Source organism: Mytilus galloprovincialis, chromosome 6 (genome assembly GCF_965363235.1).
Source record: "Mytilus galloprovincialis chromosome 6, xbMytGall1.hap1.1, whole genome shotgun sequence".
Lineage (NCBI taxonomy): Eukaryota > Metazoa > Mollusca > Bivalvia > Mytilida > Mytilidae > Mytilus > Mytilus galloprovincialis.
Genome location: NC_134843.1, coordinates 69,738,104 through 69,752,748, shown reverse-complemented (window position 1 = coordinate 69,752,748; position 14,645 = coordinate 69,738,104).

Here is a 14,645-nt window from a genome sequence, read left to right as displayed (position 1 = left end):
GAGACAACTCTCTACCAGACACCAATTGAATAGAAGGTAACACCTAAATGTCACCGTACGGCTTTTAACAATGAGCAAAACTCGTAGCACATAATAAGCTATAAAAGGCACCGAAATGACAAAGGTAAAACGATTTAATTGAGAAAACTAACGGTCTGATTGATTTACAAAACAATGAACGAAAATAGATACAATGTATGGTATAAAGCAACAAACCGCTGAATAACAGGCTCATGACTTGGGACAGGCACAAAAAAAAGTCATACAGAATGTGGCAGGTTTACATGTTCGCTGGAGCCAAACCCTCCCCATAAACTGAAGCAGTACAACGTAAGAACACACGCAGTTGAAAAAAACTTAACTAACGATACAAAGCAGACAACCGCTAACAGATAAACAGACCGGACTTGGCAGGGTATTGGTTCATCCCCTACAATAACAACTATAACTCAGCTAAGAACTACTAAAGTCATGTATCTTAAATGGAAGGGATGTAAGGATTGATTGTATGTGTACATGTCAGACTGAGAGCTGATATCATCTGACCTTGTCCTCTTTCTAAAGGTCCTTAGATTTTTGTGTCTGATCAGTTTTTATAGATAGTATACGAGTATGTAAAAACGCCATTTTATGCATATTTGTTATACTGAACGATTGCAAGGTGTACATGTCTGTCTTTGCAGATTTATGTGACCTTGACCTCATATAATTGGTTCATTGGTCAATGTAAAGTTTTAATGGTTTTGTAAGTCTATATGTAGTAGTACTAATAAGCAATAGCTAAATTATATTTAATGTATATAATGATTGTCAGGTGTACATGTCCGACTGGAAAGGTTCATATGACCTTGATATGTTTTTATTGCTGATTGGCTAATACTAAGTGTTTTGTTTTTTTCCGTTTATCAGATACTATAAGCAATAGGTAAACTATGTTTGGGGTATTGAATGTTAACTTTGTGAATGTATGTGTCCATTTTGCAGGGTTCATATGACACTGACCTCATGTTCTTGCTTCATTGTTCACTTGTAAGTGTTTAATGTTTTGTTTATCAGATACTATATATGAGTAAAAGGTAAACTTTTTGTGGTTTATGAAATGATTGTTTGGTGTAAATGGCCTTCTAGCAGGGTTCGTAGGACCTTGATTTCATACTCATAGTGTATTGGTCAATTGAGGAAGCCAGTTTTGGGGTTCACTGTTCATAATCTAATATAAACTATGATCCCTTATACACTGCGATTTTCATTTTCTTTGAACATCAGAATACAAGATCAAGACTGTACACTATTAAAAATAGTTAACGATATATACTATTCAGGAAGGAAACGGAATATCCAACATATTGCAGACTAAGTTCCAACAGGAATACTTTATTTGCGCGCAGTTTATCAATCATATATTTATGTTTTCCAAAAAAGGTCGGCAATAGATTGAAATGTGTAGAGCATAATCAACGACACAATACATATACATGGTAAAGGAAAGGAATGACATAAGAAAATAACTGGAAAGTTATCTGAAAAGAGACGAAAAACGAACTAGTCTGTTATACATTAAGCTAGGTTCACACTGCCGACCAGATCAACTCGATCAAGCCCGATCAAGACAAATTACGTGATCGGGAGAATGGTCTGACTCAATCGACAAGAATGTTCGGGATGGTCTACCTTGCTCGTCATCGATCTGACTTTCTACCCGAGAGTTTTTGACATGTCAAAAACATTCGAGTAAGGATCGAGAAGCCAGTCACTCGAGAGGAGGTCCAGACCTCGTCGAGCAGCGGTCAAATTGATCGGGAAAGGATCGTGTAGAGATCGAGTTTGGTCGGAATACAAAATTTTTACCAATCAGCACTTGATCATTTCGACCTTTGCTAAACTAATGTCCGATCATTTCCAGATTAACTCGACCAATGCCCGATCGCTTCCAGATCACTGCGACTTGTATATTTACATTGTCCCAGATCAATTCGACCAATACCATATCCCTTCGCGACCACATTCGACCACTCTTCGATCTCTACCCGGCCATAACCGAGAACACATGACTGCTACACGATTCTCTAAAATTGTGTACAGATCTGATTAACTCTCATAACTATGCTTCCGCAAAAATATGTTGGCAACATTATTTTTAACTGCACAAAAATTTCTCAATGTACAGTACGTGTCTTTACTTTTGCAAGGAAATGTAACATTTTAAAAGAGAGACAAAAGACACCAAAGGAACAATCAAACTCAAAGGTCGAAAACAAACCGACACAGCCATAGCGAAAAACGGTAACCGACGAGAAGACAAACAGCAGTCCACATAACATAGAAAACTGAAAAATTAGCAACACGTAACCCATCAAAACCTGGGATGATCTCAGATGTTCCGGAAGGGAAGAAAATCATACAATTTTGGCAACGGCGGATTTTTCAAATATTAAAGTAGTTGTGCAACAATATTCATTGTTAGACTGCTGATGACTAAGTTATCTTTCAAAGTTGGGTTATCAGAACATCAAGATTATTATGCCCCACCTACGATAGTAGAGGGGCATTATGTTTTATGGCCTGTGGGTCCGTTCGTTCGTCCTGTTTCAGGTTAAAGTTTTTGGTCAAGGTAGTTTTTGATGAAATTTAAGTCCAATCAACTTGAAACTTTTATACACATGTTCCCCAGGATATGATCTTTCTAATTTTTATGACAAATTAAAGTTTTGACTCCAATTGCACGGTCCATTGAACATGGAAAATGATAGTGCGAGTGGGGCATCCGTGTACTATGGACACATTCTTAGTTTACCTGTTTTATGGGCAATTTTCTGTTTTGTCTGTCCGTATTTTCCGTTTGTCCCGAAATGTGTGTAGCATAAAAAAGAAGATGTGGTACAATTGCTAATGAGACAGCTCTTCACACAACACCAAATGACACAAAAATTATCAATAACAACTATAGGTCACCGTACAGTAATTTTTGTCGAGCCTTCGACTTTAGTCGAGAAAGCGAGACTAAGCGATCCTACATTCCGTCGTCTTCGGTGTAGTCGTCGTCGGTGTCGTCGTCGTCGGCGTCCACAAATATTCACTCAGTAGTTAAAGTTTTTGAAATTTGAATAACTTTCTGTAAGTTTGCATAAACTTTGAGAAACTATTATACACTCTCTGCAAATGCTTCTACAGTTTGTCGTTCGTCGTTTGTTAGTTCAAACGACGCATACAATTTCTTTCTAAATTTTTTATAACATTAAATCAATTATCTAAACGTGTTCTTGCTTGTCATAACTCAAAACATTGTCTCAAATTTAATGTTGTCAACGGTTAACCGTTCGAACGACCGAATACCAAAGACGCTAACAGGTTAACTGGACTTTTTTTAAATTCTAATAGATTTGATACTTAAATTATCAAATAATTGCATTTGTTTCAACTTCTGTTACGTTTAACAAACTATAACAAACGGCACACAACGTTTACCAAACTTTGGTTAGACAGAAATGCACTCTTGATCTCTTGATAGATATATGTAAAGTTGTGAACTGTTTTAGAAAAGGTATCACTCCAGAGGATTGAAATTTTACTTTGGGTCAAATTTTGGGGAAATATGTGACATCTTTGCCCTCTTTTTTAATTTTTTTTGGCAAATACATACAGGTTGTTGCCATACAGTAAAAAGAAAATAAATATATTTAACCATTCAACTACTGGATATCAAATCTATGAAAAATACTGATTCCATATGTATGCACATATATTTAACAAACAGTACGCTTTTATTTGTAAGAAAGCAAGGAAATTGGGATGGTAAAGTTTATGTATATTGCTATCTAATACCGCAGTCCCACTAGGCCACGATCGCACTACAATCTGTGAAAAAAATGCAAATTTTGATGATCGTTGTACGATCGTGTAGATCGCAGTAAGGTCGTATCACGGACGTGGTGAGGTCTTCAAGATCGCGAAGAGCGTGGCCAACTTTGAACATGTTCAAAACAATCGTGGTGCGGTCGTGTCGAAATCAGGTCGTAGTAGAAGCGTAGTGAGAGCGTACTAAGATCGCAAAGGTCGCTGTACCATCCTAACGAGAGTGTAACGAAATCGTGATTCTATTCGGAGAGACTGTGCTACGATCTCACAGCGACATTATTACGACCTCACTACGACCATCACGTTCTCACCTCGACCCAGCTACGCTTCCACTACGACTATACCACGATGTTCACGACCATAGTACGATTCTAGCACGCCCTTTCCGTCCTCATCACGCTCTTCTTACGACCTGACTACGTTCATACTACGACCATCATTTTCACAAAAAATATATTAAATCTCTCCAGGTTTGTTTGTCTGTATGATGTAATTAGGACTTCTTGACCATTTTCTCTAACGGCTCAACCATGCTTCTCGTTTTTATATAGATAAGACCGATGGTTTCCCCGTTTGAATGGTTTTAAACTACTAATGTTTTGGGTGCCTTATAGCTTGCTATTCGGAATGAACCAAGGCTCCGTGTTGAAGGCCGTACCTTGACCTATAATGGTTTACTTTTATCAATTGTTATTTGGATGGAGAGTTGTCTCATTGGCACTCATACCACATCTTCCTATATCTATTGACACATCTGTGTCATCTCTACTATCATTCACTAAAATATCGTCATTTAAGCTTTATAGACCAGCAATAGCTTATTTCGGTTGGATTGTTCGGTCCGACATCTCTGTTTGATCAAGATTCGTTACTTTCAAAGCTCCATCTGCCTCTACATCAATCCCTACAACCACGCCCACGTGTTCTAGTAGATATTGTTAGCTTGACTGTATTGTTTCCGGAAAATTTACGTATTAATCAGAAATAGAAGGAATGGAACTGTATTGATATGGAACACGATGTTGACGTTATTGCTGAGAACGTAGTAAGATCGCGGTATGAACGTAGTATAGTCGTGGTAAGAACGTGATTTAATCGCAGTAGAAGCGTGGTACGATCGTGTTGCAATCGGATAACTCGTGGTATGGTCGTAGTGAGAACGTGATGAGCGTAGAAAGATCTTGATACAAAGCGTAGTGAGGTCGCAGTATATTTTCAATGGCTTATATCTCTAAAACAAGCACACGGACCTTCCATTTTTTCCTGCTTTTTAAGTTTCTTTATTTATATACTACCAATTCATAACAGCCATGTAGAAATCTTGTTATTTTTAAACAGAGTAGCGAACATCTTTAACCTGTCTCTCTGAGCTCTTACCACCTTGCCCACAAATCGATAATCCAACTGCTTGATTTCTATGTAGATATTTTAAATGTATGATTTTACTCGGACCTTCTACTGAATATAACCAAACAAACGGAGAATGTGTTCATGGGACACCAATTATGCCCCAGCTAGCATATACAACATTATAAAGGTTCATGTTGGGACGTACGTGCGTACGGACGGACAAGGGTAACACTAAATGCCCACTCCGAAGCGGCAGGGAATAAAAAAATCTGACGTTTTTATACTACAAATGTGCATACCCGACCAATTCCCGCTTATCGCTACGACCCATATACGATCAGGTCGATCTGGTCTGGTCGAGATCAGGCTTATATCGTGAATAGTTGATTTGGTCTAGCTAGTCGAGTAAAGATCGTGTATAGATCGTGAATTGATCGGATATATCGAATAAGTATTCATTTTGTTGTCGGGATGGAGTCGTGATGGAGTCATTAAGGAGTTGTGAATGGTCGAGTTAAGGTCATGTACAGCCGGATGGCGGTCGGGTAGAAGTCATAAACAAACCCGATCAAGAATTTTGTTGAGCTTGGTCGTGGAAATTTGGACAATCGGGATCATCGAGTAGATCTGATCGGCAGTGTGAACCTAGCTTTACATGCGCTAGATGTCTCGATGGCAAAGCTTTCTTGAGCACATTTTTTCCACAGTACACACTCTAATAACTTGTGCGCACGAGTTACTATCTTGTGCGTACAAGTTACATTACTTGCGCACACGAGTTACTAACTTGTGCGCACGAGTTACTATCTTGTTAAACTTTGTCCTTCTCTGTCTGGAGTAGAACTCACTCTTGATCTCTTTGGTCTGATAGGTGTCTGTTGGGAATTCATGAAGCACTTCATCTTTGTCAACTGTCACTAACTCATCATTAGCATATATTTTTTTTCACGGATGATAACTACTTTCTAATTATTTTAACGTTCGGCTATCATGATAGGATAAAGTTTCCGTCTTTTTCTTCAATTTCAGCTGGAAATTGCTGGTTCATTCCATAATGAGAACCTTAAGGTTTTTTCCGGCACGTTTTGCTATATCTAAATCGGATATGTACAAAAATCGTGCAATGATTGGTCTCGGTTTGTCCCGGATACTCTTCCAAAAACGATGAACATTGCCAAATTCTAGTCTATGTTCTCACTCATTTGACACAAAGTTGTTGTAGCTAGACGTTATTTAGAACAGCAGGTATCTCTGTTTATTCTCCTTACAAGACATTCCCACTTTCCTTTAGAATCTGCGTTGTCGATTTGTCACCCTTTTTTATCTTTCTTGTCTCCCATTTTTAGTTTACTCTTCTAGACCCTCAGTTGTAAATTGTACATCGGATCGGAACGGGATCACAGATTATCTCAAATACACTAACTCGAATAATTCAAGCCCTTTCCGTGTCCGATTTTCTCCCACACGAGGCGTTAATGTAGCCTTCGTAGATCATGCAGCGGAATATAACGACTGAATTATTCGGGTTACAAATACACAATAATATTTTCTCACGGGCGTTGAGAGGATAAGACCGTCACCCCAAAACTTTTAAATAAGATACATACGATCTATTGTGTGAAGTCAATCATTAATTTAGATCCATTTTTATAAGAATTTATATTGAGAGCTTAAAAAATTCAAAACATCGGATGTCCGTGAGGGCATTCCGGTGTATTGTTGACACAGAAATTTGTACCCGCGTGACTTTCGTGTTTGACTGTTAACAGAACGCAAAATAAAATTCAATAAATATTCATGAAAATATTTTTTTAAGAACATAGATAAATGATATGAAAATGTTTTGCGGTGGGAAATATATCTGCTAAAAACAAATCAAAATTTGTGTTAACGCATGCGGAAGAAAATATCTCAAGAATGTTTGGTGGAAAAATATGAAAGCCTTCTCAAATTCAATTTATTAGAAACATCGAAATATTACAGAAGAGTGTTCAATATGTACTTGCACTGTACTATTAAAAGAATAGAAGAATAGAATGATATACAAATGGATAAAAATTATATATACATGTAACTGTTATATACAAATAGAAAAATAATATATAACAACAAACCAGAGTATACTGATTGTAGCACTACAAAATAATCGTAGTAATTGTGGTGAGGTTAAATTCCCTGTCATTCGTTTATCATCCACGCAAGAACTTTTAGAAAAAAATTATGTGTATGTACACTAACCTCACTTTCAGTTATAGAGATAATATTTTTATGATTTTTTTTCTTAGACAAGTGCTTGTCACGATCCACAAGAACTTGCGGTCATCCGATGTTCAGTATTTCAGTACTTTGAATATTATTATATTTAGGAATAAAACATGGTAAAATAATCATTTTTTTTTTAAGTATTAACAAATCATATGGTATGAAATATATGTAATATAGATGACCCACTTTGAAAAAAAAAAAAAAAAACGTTCACTTTACTTTTATGCATGCACCTAAGATAAACCTATACTGTTGTGAAGTAAAATACACAAAGTCTTATCATTTCAGGATAAAAACTATTTTCTTAATAGTGATTTAAAATAAAATCGGAAAGAAAAACCATGCAAAAATTTCCCCTTAAATTCATTCTTTACTTTCTCACTGATAATCTTCGTACAAGTTTGGGAGAGTTATTTTATAAGCTCAAGTTTCGGGCACGTATTTGTTGTCTTATAAATATCTCATTTAATTCACGTGCTGTCATATTGTCAGGCAAAAGAATTGGGAAGGTTGAAAACGATGGCTTGCTATTGCCACTTGTTTGGCCCCTTAGATTTGAGAGTAATCATTACTAAGAATATTCCCGAGATGGTCATACTTTTTAAGATAAAAAATATGTTAGACATTATAGTATTTTTATTTACCATGATTTTTTTTCTTTATATAAAAGTTCTTACTTTACATGCAAAATAGCAAATCTTCTACAATAGCATCATTTTAAGACCTTGTCAGTAATATTTGTGTGACAAAATGTGTTTATACATTTATTTATTAATGTATGTGAAATATCTGTTGTTTTGTATAGCTCTTGCTCTTGTATATTTTTGCTAAAAATTGTCTGTTAAGATACAAAATGTAATTTCGAAATGATAATGTTTCATAATGACATCATAAATTTTCTTACTGCACTATAAAATTGAGAATGGAAATGGGGAATGTGTCAAAGAGACAACAACCCGACCAAACAAAAAACAACAGCAGAAGGTCACCAACAGGTCTTCAATGTAGCGAGAAATTCCCGCACCCGGAGGCGTCCTTCAGCTGGCCCCTTAACAAATATATATACTAGTTCAGTGATAATGAACGCCATACTAATTTCCAAATTGTACACAAGAAACTAAAATTAAAATAATACAAGACTAACAAAGGCCAGAGGCTCCTGACTTGGGACAGGCGCAAAAATGCGGCGGGGTTAAACATGTTTGTGAGATCTCAACCCTCCCCCTATACCTCTAACCAATGTAGAAAAGTAAACGCATAACAATACGCACATTAAAATTCAGTTCAAGAGAAGTCCGAGTCTGATGTCAGAAGATGTAACCAAAGAAAATAAACAAAATGACAATAATACATAAATAACAACAGACTACTAGCAGTTAACTGACATGCCAGCTCCAGACTTCAATTAAACTGACTGAAAGATTATGATTTCATCATATGTACATCAGGCACAATCCTTCCCGTTAGGGGTTTAGTATCATACCATCATAACATATATGAGAAGAACATAACCCGTGTCATGCCAACAACTGTTTTTAGAATAAATGTGTTTAGTTCCGACGCAAAGACCTTATCAGTGACTCAATATTAACGCCAAAATATGCAATCTTTAATGACTTGACAACAGTATCGTAATTATATCCCTTCTTAATAAGTCTATTCAAAGGTTTTTTAAGTTTCTGAGGTGAATACTGACACCTTTGTGCTTTATAAAGAATATTTCCATAAAAAATTGGATGTGAAATACCTGAACGTATAAGAAGTCTGCATGTTGAGCTATATTTACGAATGATGTCTTTATACCGATGATAAAATTTAGTAAATGTTTTGACTAGTTTGTGATATCGAAAACCCTGGTGTAATAATTTTCAGTTATACATAAATTATGCATTGCAGATTTAAGCAAGTAGTTCAATTATCAATAAATCTAGCATAATGTTGGAAGGCTTGAATAAGTTTACCGATTAACATTTTTAGGGGTTCCGTCGATAATTAAGGACTTTTATCATACCCTCTCTTTCACTCTATGTCATGTATATGTATATTACATATATAATGAAGTATTAAATATATTTGTCTGAATATAAATATAAGCACATTTATAACGTTAATTTGCTAAATTTGGCATTATTAGATGTTTCTAATCAAAGACTCGATTACAAGTCTAAGACTATGTTTTCGGAACAGAGAGAAGAGACATCAATTGGATACTTTTTGGTTTCTCCACTGCAGATGTCTAACGACGCTTCGTTCAATGTTGTTTCCATATATGGATGCTCACAACTATCGCCATCTATATGCAAAGGCTGGTAAGGGTTCAGATACTCGGTTTCTTGATTTTCTTTATATGCGTCAGGTCCACTTTCACTACTTGCAGACGAACGTCTCTTTAAAAGTTGTGAATCACTATTCTCAATCAATACTTGTCGTAAAGCACCTCTTATCATTTCTAACTGAGTATCCTTAATCACTTGTGTAATAGTTTCTCTAAGTGCTTGTTTGGAAATATCACGCATCGCTACGTCAACAGTTTCTTTTATCGTTTGTATAGAATTTTGCAGCAAAACTAAACTTTGTTCGGCTTCTCGCATTTCTGTGAGTTCAATTTGATTTCCTGGCGATAAACTATTGTCGATATTCATTTCCAAAGCGCCATCAATTTCCTCATAGTGTCCATTGGTATTGACTGTATAAACTTGATTTCTCGCTGATTGTGAAAGTATCATATTTTTACGATAATTTCGGGCAAAAAGACAACACAAGATAAAAGTTACAATTACAAGTAAAGTCGAAGTTAATGAGATCAATAGCTTTTCTGATATGTTGTTGAATATGTTGTTTTCTGGTTCTTTATTTCCTGCAATTTAAAAACACATTATTTTACAATAAGACATTCAATAGAATAAAAGTACAATAGAAACAAAATATCCAAAGAAATCAGATCTACATCAGAATCCACTTTAAGTTTATTAAACATACTATATATATATATATATGTATGATATGTAATGTTGCAACTCTTCACGATATTTTCTGCTATGAGCGTTGTCACTAAATTTGCAAACTATATTTGTTCGAAGATCTACACAAACAGCTGACAACGAATATGCAAAACGAAACATGATAAAAACTAAGTGAGATAATGATCCTGTATTTCACATTTTGAAAGTAACTCGAGGTCCGAATTTTTAACAGGACTTCGACATATTAAGTATAATTAACTATTAAATTACAAGCCAGATATTGATTCTGTTAGAAACCCTTTTCATATTTATTGTCCCCAAGGAATTCGTCTATTGCTTGACTTTTTGGACAACAGGAAATCTCATACTAGTAATCAGACAAATAATATTAAACTTCATCCAAATTTTTAATTTATTAGGCAACACAATTCAATGAACAATGATAAACGAATGAGCTGCAAACGTTTCTTATCCGAGTCGGAAAGGATTGCTTTGATTACAGTAATATAACACGAGGATAGTGTTATAAAACCCGCCCCAAAAGTGGCGCTGTTGTTACTGTGAACCAAAAAAAATATACGTAGAACATGTAGAAGATGAGAAACGTCAACTGTCAAACTTCAATTTTTACCAGCAATTAACCACACATCCAACACAAAATACTATTCGAAAGGTCAACATCGTCCTTTTATTTTAATTTAGATATGTACGACCAAAATCATATCGATAAATACAACTTTGACTATTTTCTACTTCTTTAGAACGAAGCCAAGGCTGGATGATTCTATATGTTTATTAAATAAAACAAAATTGGCAATCAAACCCCAACTGAAGATTTTTGAATTGGTAGACCATTACTGAAGACCTCATGTTAAATATCCCTCTTTTCCATTCAAGATTTTTATTATACTTGCAACTATGAACGTGTCTTCTTTACAATTTTTTACAAAAATATTCTACAAGACGATAGAATAGCAACATGTGAAGATGTATGAAACAATCGGAGTAACACAAATCCTCCAACTCGGTGCCTCGTTTCACTTCTGAAACTAGAAATGGAGAACAACTACTTCTTTTTCAAGGACAAACAAACACTATCTACAGATAAACGGCATGACTACATCGTATAGGTACAACGATAGCCCCGTCATATTTCCAACATATGGATGTGCCAACTTTAAAAACGCCTCTTGGTGAGTGCTCTATACCAGACATTATCATGGTTTGATTTTTTGATGATATTGATTTTTAATGGACAGATTCACAAGACCATGTGAATGTTTTCCTGGAATACTGTAACTTTCCCCACCATTCAACTAAATTTACACACGAAACATCAAAGGAGACATTTAATTTCCTTGATACTACGTGTTACATGATAACGGATCTTCATAAAAAGAAAACAGCAAAACATCAATTTCCCTCTCCAAAATGGTGGGCATCCCAACAAAACAATTTTCCACCTGTTCGGAAATTAATAATTTCATTTGTGTAATTGCATTAATCTTTGTACAGTGACTGATTAATCCACTCTCCAATTCAATGTATGTTTATGTTATGTGTTGCTTTTGATAGGCACCTATTATACATGTATATATACATGTAACTAGTCGCAATATTAGATCGGGAAATTGGTGTTAGCAAAATAATGATTGTTCTTCCTTCATCGCGATTCGAACCCTTGCCTCTGATACATTTGGTTTAGTAAAGACAAACATAACTTTTTAATAGATGATGCTATTTCAAGACTAGCTGATATTGATGACTTTCTTCTATTTGTGACATTGATGTTAAAACAATAACATCAGAAAATTCCATGCAGACGAAACATGACATTTCACAGTTAATCACTACGTTGAAAAGTCTAAGGGATGTTGTGAATGAAGCAGAACCTCAATGCATGACAACATTTTCGATGAAAAGTACATCATAAACCATTGTTGAAAATCTTTTCTATGAGATGAGAGCAATTGTTAACACACCACTAATGATACAATTCGCTCACAGATTATCAAATGTGTACGAGAAATATAAAAAAAAGTATAATAGAATCACAAATAACGAAAACAAATTCAAGTTATCGTTTGCATTATCTTTCTCCCGAGGTGTCTCAGCCCAAAGAATTAAAACTTTCAGACATAAATATAAATGCAATAAGAGAATGGATAGTAGAAAATGGACAGTCTGTTCGCCAGCTATCGACAAGGAACATGAGGACCAAAGACCTTTTGCATTGTTAATTCAGTGATTTTAGTCTCTGATGCATTTATTGGTTTTGGCTTTCAACTAGTTTTCAGTAACTGCCAGTAATCTCAAATCGTAGGTTCATGTTAATTTGACCTGTTAAACAACTTGTATATAGTTTACGTGTTCAGTATGACGATAAATTTTCACTTCTGTTCTCGTCCCATGAAAAACAAAATTATTTATTTTGTGATAAAAAAAAATAATTGCGTACTCCATGTTAAATCGCGAAAATAACGACGCAATCTTTTTACTAAAAATCTGCTATTAATAATAGACATTTAATTGTATGAAATATCTTTAGCTAAGAAATAATTTTAAACATCCGTAATTTTGATATGGTCTTAGCACACTTTGTATGTAATCCATCTCCTTGGACATTTTTTAAAAAAACCACTGTCACACTCAAAATAGCCATTCATGAATGACTAGAATTTTGAATTTAAATTGGAAATTGAAGGTACACCTTTACTTACTGACTGAATTAGTGTTTACGCTAACAAGGTCAGTGAAACCACTCATGCCTATCACATTTTCTGCATACATGTATATAATATATTCTTTGTTTTTTAATATTCCTTGGATTAATTCAGTATACGTATTGTTGAACCTGTGGCTTGTTACATTTTTAGTTGTCCAGATGGCATCGAGTACATATCTATATTTAATGATAAAGTTTTGATGATATCCACCATTGAACCTGGATATCCAGGAGATTTTAAAGCCATTTCCATGAGGTTTTACGTCAAAGTCATTAGGTTTTTCAGGAGTACCTATACATAACAAAATTTATAAGTTAAAACAAAGCATTGTCAATTAGATGATTGTGACTGCTAGTATCCTTTGTTAATTTTTGTATCATTGTCATTTTGTTTAGTTTCTATTTTTACCAATCCTATTCTGACATCGGATTCGAACTTCTTTAAAACCGAGTTTTCTGTGAGTATTGCTGTACGTGTAATTGTTTTTTCTACATTGGCTAGAGGTATAAGGGAGGGTTAAGATCCGATCCCATAATAACAAGTTTAATCCCTACTGCATTTTGTGCCTGTCCCGAGTCAGGGGCCTCTAGCCTTTGTCAGTTTTGTACGACTTTTAATTTTAGTTCATTTATATATTTCGGTGTTTAGTATGACGTTCATTATCACTGAACTAGTAAAAAAATTTGATTAGGGACCAACTGAAGCAAGCCTCCGGGTGAGGGATCTTCTCCCTATTTTAAAGACCCGCTGCTTGCCTTCAGCTTTTTTCTGCTCTTAAGTTGGGTTGGTGTCTCTTTGACACATTCCCCATTTTCATTTTTCATTTTATACTACAAATTAAGAAATTACATTTTACAAATTAAGAAATTGCATTTCACAAATCAAGAAGTTGCATTTTACAAATTAAGAAATTGCATCTCACAAATTAAGAAATTGCATCTCACAAAATAAGCAGTTACATTTAATAAATTAATCAAGTAGGATTTTTTGGTGAATCTTTCTTTCCATAGTCATGGCGCAGTCTCTTTTCACTTAAAATTGGTGCATTTTCCATTTGTTTGTTTTGACTCCATTGGTTCGTCTTATTTTGTCCGATCTGATCTGATGTGATATTAAGAGCAAAATATACAACCATATGTTTTAAATGGATTAAGAATGTCTACAGAAAAAATTATTGGAACACATTGATTTTCAAAATCTTGGAAAATAAGCATCCTTTTTTTAGATAGAATAATATAAATAATATTTACATAAACATTATTGATCATTGTTAATTATGACATCTTGAGATAATTAATGTTATCTTAGATTTTAATTGTTATCTTTTGGCTGAATGTTGGTTGCAATTATTTATCGATGAAAAATAACAATTTGAACATGTTGAATTATCAAAAATTGCTCAATAATCTGCCGATTTATTGAAAAAAAAACGCCATTTATGTGTCATGGTATGTCTTGTATATAACGGTTAACATACAATCTTAAG